Consider the following 11,533-nt stretch of genomic DNA (forward strand, 5'->3'; position numbering starts at 1 on the left):
ATTTTTCCAATCATTTGTATAGGACTGTGGTGATTTTTTGATTCATGATTCCATGAGCTTAGGATAGGTTATCTACTTGTAGTGTCAAGAAGTGGCTTGCAATGGGGGTCGGGGCCCTAAGAGGCTGCCAAGGTAACTCATTGTAAGTTGTTTTAATAAGTGAAAGCATTACACCTAATATTGACTTAATGAACCTAATAAGATAATTGTTTGTTCTCGCCCATGCCTCGAGTGCTAGTACAGACTAGGATGGGAGTAGAGAGAATGCTTGGTTGTGACCTTGCATTTCGTAGTATGCCTCATCTGTATGAGATGATACTAGTGGTTGCATAGGGTTCACTAGGGGGCCGAGGTCTATTGAGAGACTGCCAAGGTAACTCTAGTGTGATCCATGTGATGACACTTTCCCGCTTGCATAGTAGGTTTCCTACATGTCTTTGTTGTGCCTCTGGGATTAGATGTCGGTTTGTGATTGGAACCCTTTGAGTTAGTATACTTTTAGGATTCCTGGACTTAGAGAGAGTATTTGTGCTATGTCATTTGATAACAGGACTTGAGATTATCTCCTCAACGCAGTGGGAGTGGACCATTTAGGTTCCACATAGTCGGGTGGTAGTACTTTTTCACTCTTACCATTTGAGATCCGTCTGAGGCACCGTGGCTGATGCATTCTTTGTTGGCATCTATCTTCATTCTATTCATGGATTATGATGGTGGACACATATCCTTATATTAATGATTTGCATCTGTTATATGATGTTATCTTATGCTTTATCTTGCATGTTAGATTTCTTTCTACATATGATGTAGTGTGATTTAGGAGTGGCATTCCTACTATGTTAATACCGATGATCTCTTCAGTGATTTGGGATCTTACGCATGGAGGGATGACTAGGGCCCACGATGGTCTATTGATGCTATTTACAGATGGGAGGAACCATGCACTTAGTTAGTTATGTTTTTGATTTATGGTTATCTATTATGATAGATGTTTATATCTTTTATGATGATGTATCATGTATGACATGTGGTTTCATTTACTTTATTACATTATGGATCAGAATAGGATGATGTACTTTATTTCACATATGTATATTCTTTTAAGCCTTTCATACCCTGTGGCATGTATAGTGGATGATTGAGCATTCTAAAATGTAATTTATTAAGGGACATTTGGAAACAAAGTATATTGGTTAAAGAACATTGGACTTATCATTATTATTTTATGTGGATGTAGTATTAAATGGAATCATTAATAGTTAATTAGATGTGATTCAATGTTAAGGGACCCATGAAGAATGTAACCTGTTATGTATGTTTATTTTCAGTTAAATGATGTTATTGTTGTCACTACTATGTTGTGAATAGTTTAACTTTCATATTTCAAAAAAAAAATGCTACAAAACTTAGTGAAACTTTAGGTTAATTCTTTGGATCCCTTGGCAGGGCGTTACAGGAGCTCTTCTATATAGGAGCTTACATCTAAGTCTTTTTGTTTGAGACTTTGCTTCCTTCTATGGAGTTACACCCCATAGTCTTTAGGAAAATAAGTCTCTCTGACCAATGGCACCATATTTTTCCAAGATGAGATCATACTTCTTCCTTTCTTCACCCTTTTAGTCTGGATGAAGTTCCACCAAGTTAGGGTTTCCCCCTTCAACTTGGACTTTTCCATTTTCACTCTTTGCTTTTCTGGAATGTCTTCACATTCAAAGAAACTTGTCAATTCCTCAATCCAGTCTAAGGCCAAATATGGCAGTTCCAACTTCTCTTCCACGGTTCTCTTTCCCATGGATTTGATGGCATTCGAGAGGCACCTATGCTTTGCAGGTATTTATTCATCATGTTAAGGGTCATCTTCATCCTCATTCCTTTCATCTTTTGAATTTGCCTCTTTGTTCTTGTCTATCTTACTTTCAAGGTCTCATAACCTTTTTTCCAATGCAACATTTGTTGCCCTCTATTCTCTCAAAAATATTTGCAAGTTCAACATTTGTGACCCTTGTAGGTATGCCTTCTTCTTTAGTAAGAGACATGGCTCTAATACCACTTGATGCAATGAAGCCAACCATAAAAGTCTTCAAAGAGTGAAATGAGAACTTAAGATCATCTTCCCTAAATTATTGAATAAGAAAGTGCCCTTTACAATTCAATGTGTCCAAACACTCATCTCAAGTGTTAAAATAGGTGGTTCACGGTTCTCACAACCCAACCTAAACTAGGAAATCCTAATCACTGGGATAGCCCAATGCTTCAAGACAACTAATCACTAGTTGCTTACTAGGCACGATTGACATCTTTTGACACAAATCCCCCAAAACACAAACTAGGACCAAGGGAGACTCAAGGATGGATACCTAGTATATTTAAGCCCTAAAAAAGGTGGGATGATGGATGAATCCATACTATGCAACTTCCTTCCAATGGTTGCCTCACAATCCCTACCTTAGGCTTGTAGCCCTTCAATATTGTAAAACAAGTTTAAAATGAGAAAAAACCACACAACTCTTAAAGAAAATCATGGATTTGGATACCTTTTGGGTCTTATGAAACATTCCTAAGCACCAAGACTTGGACAATACTTTCTCTTTTGGACAATTAGCCCTATTAGGCCTCCATTTACAAAGGAAGTACACCTTCCCTTTGACAAAACCCAAACTTAACAATTGAAAAATGAAGGGGCACACACATGAAGGTTATAAACAAGATCTAAAGTCCTGATGATTCCTTTGTATCAAGTTATGGATGTTTTTGTTCAACGTTGTGGGCATGCACATGGGTCTTGCATGCCTAGAGCATCAATTTCCTTCCTACCTCCTACAAGTTATCATCTAAAACCAAATGCATCTTAAAGTAAAAGGTCAATACTTTGATTTTAGAAGAGGCCATTAAATTCCCATGGTGAAATCCCAATATATGACTAATTTTATATGAAACCTTAGGTCTAGGCAATAAACTATGACAATATTTACAAAAATACAGATACCTGGAGTTAGAAATTGATTCAGAACCTAAAACCAAATTCATTGGAAAGATAGATCATCCAAGAATCCAAAAATGTAACTCAATCACCCTTGTTTTTCTATTACCATCTATAGAACCTATTACAACATCAAATTTGCAAGAAAATAGTTATATTTTTATTGCTTCAAAGCAAAATTACAAATTGTTTTCCTACCACCCACCTGACAGGGCTTATGTAGGCATCCAAAATGGTTGTAAAAACCTTTCAAACCAATTTTTTCCATTAGGGAGTGAAAATACAAATTTTGCAACTTTTTGCTAAAAGTCGCTTGACAACTTTTTAGCAACTTTGCAAGAATTGTGCAACTTTTGCAATAATTGATCAAATCATGATAGAGACTTAAATAAATGATCCAAAATAGATCCAAAAATGTCAAAAAAATATAAATAAGTAAATATACTAAAATCTAAGGTTATTTGATACCTTTGACCAATAGTTGACCAAGGGCTTATAATGTGCCAATCTTGGAACTAGGTCTTACAATTGCGTCCAAATAAATAACCTTCATTCCTAACCTATCCTAATAGTTCCTAGAACCTCCAAGAAATCCTTCAAGTGTATGGAAAAACTTATTTTTATGAAGGTGCTCTTGCACCAAGGTGATTTTGTAAAATTCATTAACAGACTTCATTTTTAACAAAAAAACAAACTTTCTAAATCTTTCTTTTGAAAGAAAAATGACATTTTTTTCAACCCTCACTTGCAAGATGCTGAAAAACCAAAATACTTCTCTTTCTTCTCCCATTGTTCTGCTCTTGATTTCTCACAGAGTAAGATAAAAAATATGAGCTTCAAACTTAGTTTTAAAGAAAGCTAGCATACTGGGGAAAGTACTACCAAATGATGAGGTTTTAATTGTGATATTAGCGTGGGCTAGTACACATGCTTCAAGGAGTCATGATGTTTCTTCATTAAATGCTCATTTGAGGAAAGTGTTTGATCCATCATTATTATTCTTTTGACAACACGATTTAGCCTTCAATAAAAGATTTAGCCTTTTCCACTAACACCACTAGCTTGTTACCCGCAATAGGTGATAATGATTTTGAGGAGATGCTTACATTATCATTAGGTTGTCATCTCCTATGCCTTTGGGATAGTTTTCTTGTCAAACATTGATTACATTCTTGGTTTCCAATTATCAGTGTTAGAACTGATTTGAACTAATTTGAAGTGAGGTTCAAAGAGCTTGGAAGTGGTTCAGAGATAAGCCAATGACATATTTGGTAGGTCCCACCTGCAAAGAAAAAGTTAGTCTAAAATCTTTGGTTGAACCACTTTGAACTACTTTGAACTGAGGTTCAAAGAGGTTCAAAGTAGTTCAAGAGACTTATTCACAAGCATTTTACAACAAGGTTCAACTTTATGCACCTAAGTCAACACAACATTTTGAGGGGAATGACACATAGTTCAAAATGCAGACTTTGGCAAGTGAAAAGAAAAATAGAGGATTAAACATAGTGACTCAAAAACTAAGGCTAATAACTATGTGCTATCAAATTTTTATTATGATAGTAATATGTTTGAACAATATATAGGGATAATAATCTTGAATCCCAAATGTGTATTCGACTCTTTTTAGATTTGGAATTAGTCATAGACTTTGTAGCTTTTGGGTATAAGTGTCTTTGTTTAATGACTTTAGTAATTTGATAATACTTCTACTTAGTATGAACATGCACTTTTCTTCCATTGTTGAATTTGACTCATGGGTTTTTGTCATTATCATTTTTCCATAATCTTATATTAGATACAATTAGCCTTGAATTGTTATTCTGTTATTGCTATGGGCTTCATGTTTAGTTTCTTTTTCTCCTTTAGCCAAATTTTCTTCTTTATGTGATGAGTATTCTCCTCTTAAGAGATTTATGAATAATTTGATATTGTATTTATTATCTGTTCATTACTATGTTTGGCAAATCTTTAAATTTTAAGCATAAGAAGAACTAAAGGATATGTGGCTTGCCTCTCCTATCCTTAACTCTAGTTGGAATGTTTGGTATCTTGAAATTGTAAGGCTTATTCTTACCTATAAAACCCCATAGCAATGCAATACTCTTAACCTATGTTTTTTCCATGAGAGAGGTCCCCAACCTTATGGGATTTCCCCTTCTTTAGCATACTAGGGATATCAAGGGCCTTGGGAAAGAGGTATAGTCTTGTAGAATCTGGAGTGTCAGATAGGGGATAGGGCCTTAAAAAGCATACTAGGGAGGTTTGTAAGGTAGACTTTTAAGATGGATACCATCATCAAACTTAGAGCTCCCCCCCAGATCAAATTGCCTTTGATGTACCAATTATCAGTACCTATCTCAAAGAATTCCTCCTTAATACATATTTTATAGTTGTAAGGTATGTGTTTAGAACAATGGGTAAGGAATTCATTATGAATTCTGATTGGTATCAAGTTCCCAGTGACATCCCAGCTATTTTCATACCCATGGCTAGCCTAGTGGATTTGGATAAGGCGACCATGAACACTTTAGTGAGGTGTCTCTTCAAGTCTAAATACTTGGGTAATTTGGAAAAAGTTATATCTAACTTGAGAGAAGATCTTTTGATGTGTTGACTATGCCATTACAACATCCCCTTACACAAAAGACAACTTGTCCCTCTCTTCTCCATAATTGCTTTGTGTGATCTAGCTAGGCTGATTGAGTGGTTTCCCATTTTACAAAGGAATGCATGTTTTCTTCTTTGTTTTCTACATGTTAAGAGAACCAAAGTTAACAATTGGTTGGAACAACATATTGTTTCTTGGGAGAATGATAATGAAGTCAACATGTAATTCTTAGAACTCTGCTGCTTGAAGAAAATGATTTATTTGAAACTAAGAATCCCCCTTTTCCTCCTCACATCTCAGAAGACTAACTATTTGGGCTCCTCTCCTATCCCCTCTATTTCAACTTCCTATGGAGTATTCCATGATATTATTTTGTAATGTTAGATTTTAGTCACAACTCACATTGGAAGATATCTTTGGATGAATGTATGGTAGTCTTAGGTAAATAATTTTGAAGCAATAATGGCTTCCTTTGCAAAAGGTTCAGTCATGTCTCCTTTATTTCACTTTATGTGTTGTTTATCATTTTCTAGTTTGGTGTGGATATCTTGATAAGTATAGTCTATCATATTTTGTAAGAATTTGGTATAGCTCTAATACCATGTAAGAATTTGCCTAAAGCAATAATTCAATGCAAAGATCAAGAAGCTCAGTAGATAGCACAAGAGAGACAAATGATGATCAAATGAGAATGGATATCAGATAATTGGATGAATATATTATAGAAGTGCCTTGTATATAAAGGCAACTAATATGACTAGGAGTCAGCAAAGAGATAAGTATAACAACTAAGCACATGTTCACCAAGAGTGGATTATCCTCCATTGTGCATGAATGTACGTACAACAATGAGAGGATAAGAATGCAAAGGTGTATTGCATAAAGAGATGTAGTAGACAACATGTACTCAATTGGAATGCAAACTACTATGTTGTCTACATGACAACTCATATGAATATGCAAACTCCTAGGTGTCTACATTACAACTAATATGCTAATGCATTAACCTAAGTAAAGTGTAAATAATAAATACTTATTTATACCAACACCCCCCCCTTAAGTGCAACTTAGGGGAATGCACTTAAGCTCACAAGAGCTAGATGATAATGCAAGATGGGTCCTAGCTACTAGGCCATGTTAGGCACCCATGTACAATATGGAAGTGCAAATGATATGCAATGAAATCTCTCATAAAGCAGAGAAAGAGGGAAAACCTCATGGGAAAAACCCTTCCCCAAAAAGAGAGAAGAAAAATAAAGTAAGATGCATGTATGGATGGAGTAATCAAGACCCCCCTATTATGACATACATCATGCATATACAATAGAGAATCCCTCCATAAGAAGGAAACAAGGAGAAATGAAATTCCCCCCATAGTGAATGATCTCCTACAAGAATGATGAGTGCTTGAAGACAAAATAGAATCCAATGCCTACAAACAACATTTCTCCCTTTAGGAAGAAGATACACCAAATATAAATGCAAGAAGGCTTCCCATCGTGGATAGGACAATGGAAGGGGAATCCATATGAAGTATGTTGTCTTTGAACTCTAAAGATGTGTCACCATGTCCTTGAATATTGAAGCTGTCATGAAGCAATCAAGATCAAGTCCAATAGAAGAAGGTGACAGACAAGGAACCAATGGTAAATGTTTCGTATAGGAATGTGGATCAAACTCCAAAGACCAAGATGCCTCCTTAATAAAATTAGGAAGAGAAAAAAAGAAGCCCCCCCTCAATGTAGAATCTATACCCATAAAATATACTCTTGGATCAATGTAGAAGTTGCACCATGAAAACTGAATGATATTTCTCCCTTGAGGAAGAAATGGTGTCATGGGTGTACAAAATAATCCTCCCCAATCAATAGGAAGAACTCTTAGAATGTAATTTGTCTTAGGAAACTGCATAGGAATCTACAACACATGAGTATGATCAACCATGCAATCTGACATCTCAAGTGAAGTTTGAGATTCATGTAAAGCAATGTCCAAAGACTCAAATGTATTCTCTGAAGTGAAAGGGACCTCCGACAAATGTTGTAAGAATGTATCCACAATCATGTCAAACTCGGAAGAAAGTTCAAGTGGAGAATCATGAGGGTTAGAGTGTTCCCTCACAACAATTGAAGAAGGATCATCCTCAATAAAGAGAAGATGTATATCATCAATAGTGTCTCCCATATCCCCAATGTAGGACTCCACAAGAAAACCTGCAATGTCTGTCAAGAAGTCATCCCAAGGACCCAATTTTGGAAGACAATGAATATCTTGCTACAATAAATCATGTGAATCCACGACTATGTGAATACAAACATCATCAAGAGCAATGATAGATGCAATGTCAATAGGAGAATTAGTAGCTGCAATTGGAGGTAAAAGATCTTTTGGGAATGGAGGAACATTTGGATCTCCATACATCTCCCAAAGATAGATCCAAATATCATAAAAATCAGTTGACTTCATGTCATCAAGTGAATCCATAACCTCCATATCCATATGTAGAAAGAGTGCATGACAAGTGATTGTAAAAGTGTCACCATTGTATGAAAGTCCCTTCACATATGGCAATGTATTATTCTCACTAAGATAAGTGAGAACTAATTCACTCCATTGCTTATAGTTTTGTGTTGTCAAGGTAATTAAATCTTCCTCATCCATGATGTACTACTCAATGCAACCCCCAATAAATAGATTTTTGGCACTTTATATTAAGTGTGTATACAATTGCCACTTGTCAAAATGAACCAAAGTGGACTTTTGATTTTGATATTTACAACTGAGAATATGAAACTATATGTGACTCAACAAGATAAGACAGAAGACCTCTCAAGGATTTAATTACAAGTGCCAAAATAGGCCAAAAAATGACCAAATGTTGAAAGTACAATGTCTACTCAAAATTACTCCAAATTGATATCAAATCTGGAAAGTAGACAAAAAATTATGTACTTAAAAAAAAAAAGCACCTAAATATGCATGTCCATATGAGCTCGAATGAAGCCTCTGAAGTTGTGAAAATTGAGATTGGTAATTTTTCAAAAAATTTAGGAACAGAGATCTCAAACAACCTCTGTAATTATTTTTCCTGAATTGTCATCGTCACACCTTAAAAAACCAAATGACTCTAGATTTCACCTCAGATGTCTGATTTTGATGAAACAAAAGTTACTTGGGGTTTTTTGACCTTTTGAATGTGATGCCAACATTTGATTTGCACCACCAAGCTCCAACCTTGACCTGCAAATTTTTTTCTCTCTCTAATGGCTATGTAATGAAACTCTTATGAATTTGATACCATGTAAGAATTTGGTATAGTTTTGATACCATGTAAGAATTTTCCTAAGGCAATAATTCAACACCAAGATCAAGAAGCTTAGTAGATAGCACAAGAGAGACAAATGATGATCAAATGAGAATGAATATCAAATAATTGGATGAATACATTATAGAAGTGCCTTGTATATAAAGGCAACTGATATGACTAGGAGTCAGTAAAGAGATAAGTATAACAACTAAGCACATGTCTACCAAGAGTGGATTATCCTCCATTGTGCATAAATGTATGTGCAACAATGAGAGGATAAAAATGGAAAGGTGCATCTCATAAATAGATGTAGTAGACAACATGTGCTCAATTGGAATGCAAACTACTATGTTGTCTACATGACAACTCATATGAATATATAAACTCCTAGGTGTCTACATTACAACTAATATGCTAATGCATTGACCTAAGTAAAATTAAGTAAAGCGTAAATAGTAAATACTTATTTACACCAACATATTTAATTAGTGAACAATTGAGATATGTTATCCATATTTCTAACCATTAACAAACATATGAGATGGCTTGTCTATGAAGCTTTTTAGCGACTTTCAGGTATCATAAAGCTTTTCACATGGTCTGCATGGAAAATTAATACTTATGATATCAAGACTCGTGAAAAAAAGGCTAATACTGAAGGACTATCACCCAACTCCATCCTTTCAGTGTCTCTAGAGTTGGGTTGTACATTTTTTGGGATCTTTATATGGCCTCAACCTCTTATCTATAAAAAAATAAATTCCTTTATTCTTATTTTTATTGCTATTATTATTATTATTATGGTTGGTGGTATTACTATTATCATTATTGTTAATATTCTATCATTTGAGTTATTATTTCCAAACTCTTTTCTTCTGTTGAGTCATCTCTTGAAGCTTTGATTTGAACTTTATTTTCTTCCTCATTTTTCATGCACCCTCCTCTCCTCATCCTATCTTATATCTGTTGGGAGGCCAAGTTTGCATCTTATATTTTATATCTCATTCTTGTTCTTTCATCTTGATGATGGATCACAAAGTGTGATCCAAAACCCCGATGCTAAAAACTCAAACACAATAAAAAATCAGAAGCATTTCTTTGCATAGATCAAATGGATTATGGAAAAATCTTATTAATTTAAAGGAACAATATTGGTAAAAAAACTTAGGCATGTGTCATAGTTATGAATGAGTTCATTCAAAGGGAAAGGGTGTGGTTTTACAGAAAGGGGCTTTTTGAAAAATTTTCTTGATTTTTTCAAAGGTATTTTATTTGAAAGCATTTTTTATCTTAAAAATTCACATTATCAAATTAAGGGAAATTCATGGAATGAATTGTAAATACATAGATTTAAAAAATTAAATAAATAAAAAATTTCATTTTTTTCTTAACAAAAATCTGCAAATAGAGAATTGTGACAATTAAATGCCAAGAGCCTACAAACTACATTTCTCTGCTTTATCAAATGTCCTAACTTGGTCATATTTAGACAAAGTGCATAAAAACATCCTCAACATTTACCACACTGAGAAGATTCTCAAATAGTGTGATTTGTTCTCCATCATTGTAAGAATCCTTACCAATTCACATACAAAATCTCTTCATAAATCACAAATACAATGCATAGACATTTGGTCAAACACTTTACTTGCTACCTCTGATTTTCATTTCTTTGGATTACATTTATGGTTCTTTGTTTTCACAATATAAATAGAGAATAACATCACACACTCTATGTTTTGAATTATATAATTACTTAAAGTGACTACCATGCTACTTTAGACTTACAAATATACAAACTTTCATAACCAAGATTGCATAATAGAAACCAAAAGTGATAACACATCTTAGCTATTACAATATGTGATATTCGTTCCAAGATAATGCCATCATTCACATACAGAATAATGTTGATCATTGCAATAGAAATATGTGGTGATAATGAAAACAATGCCCTAATCTAATGGCTCAGGAAGACTTCCTTGTTTCTAGAGACTTGATAGCATGAGAGATGAATCAACGACATCCATGATGTGAACAAACATTGGCAAGTCCGAATGTTCAAGCAACCAATAACTTTTGTGATGATGGATGCAAATATAATACAACCCTATAGTTTTTGGGCACTTGGACGGGATAACACAAATTTAACCCTGTGAATTTAGAATGTTGAAGGCAATCAATGCCAAATGTTGGAGGGTGATGTATATCATGAATATCACATCTTTGCACTTTTTAAAAATATCTTTCGAATTGAAAAAAATAAAATAACCCCAACAAAATTGTTTCCAACCAATAAGAAAAAAGAAATTGTACTTCAAAAATCGATTTAAAAAATATTCCCACAATGACTGTGAAATTATAAAATTGTTGTCATACAAATTAATTAAAAGACTCTAAAAAAAACGTTAGTTGTATATATATATATATATATATATATATATATATATATATATATATATATATATATATATATATATATATAATTATTTTAAAAACTGAATTATAATAGTAATAAAATAATCATATCATAGGACCACTAACGGAGCCACAATTTTAAAGCTAAAACAAATCAACAGAATTAAACAAATCAATAAAACAAATTCTAGAACCATGCAACCCCATGAAACCCCCGCCT

General features: G+C 34.0%; 1 long non-coding RNA gene across 1 annotated transcript in view; it reads left to right on the forward strand.

The window, feature by feature from the left end:
- LOC149537476 (uncharacterized) overlaps positions 1-1,263 on the forward strand; it is a 213,000-nt gene extending 211,737 nt beyond the window's left edge. The window contains exon 2 of the long non-coding RNA XR_016355841.1: positions 862-1,263. This is a non-coding gene — a long non-coding RNA (uncharacterized LOC149537476). The remainder of the gene's footprint in view (positions 1-861) is intronic.
- The last annotated feature ends 10,270 nt before the right edge of the window (positions 1,264-11,533 follow it).

Source organism: Cupressus sempervirens, chromosome 9 (genome assembly GCF_028749045.1).
Source record: "Cupressus sempervirens isolate cs-2001-9-10 chromosome 9, ASM2874904v1, whole genome shotgun sequence".
Lineage (NCBI taxonomy): Eukaryota > Viridiplantae > Streptophyta > Pinopsida > Cupressales > Cupressaceae > Cupressus > Cupressus sempervirens.